The following is a 416-nucleotide window of genomic DNA, read 5'->3' on the forward strand; positions in this document are numbered from 1 at the left end:
CCGTGTGTCCTGACCTTGCAAGGCCGCTGGGATGGAGGTTATTTGGTCCTATGGATGGGAAACTGACTTTCCCGGTGATAGCAGCTAATTTAGTGAAGGCTGACTACCTGCCAGGCACTGTTCAAGGCTCATTATGTGGATTAGCTCATTAGACTTTCTCATTTTTCAGTTGGGCAGTAGACGCACAGAGAGGTTAAGCAACTGGCCCAAAGTCACAGAGCCAGTGTGTGGCAGACCAGGGAATGAAACACCCGTTCTTTGATGCCCACATCTCCATTATCCGCTCTGTCCCCATTTGTTCCTTTATTCTTTCAACAAACATTGATGACCACTGTTTTCCTGGCCTTGTTGTAGACACCAGAGACCCAGTAGAGAACACAAGGGACAACATTTTCTGTCCTCCTGGAGCTGAAGGA

The sequence above is a fragment of the Galeopterus variegatus genome, unplaced genomic scaffold (assembly GCF_000696425.1).
Source record: "Galeopterus variegatus unplaced genomic scaffold, G_variegatus-3.0.2 Scaffold870, whole genome shotgun sequence".
In the NCBI taxonomy this organism is placed as follows: domain Eukaryota; kingdom Metazoa; phylum Chordata; class Mammalia; order Dermoptera; family Cynocephalidae; genus Galeopterus; species Galeopterus variegatus.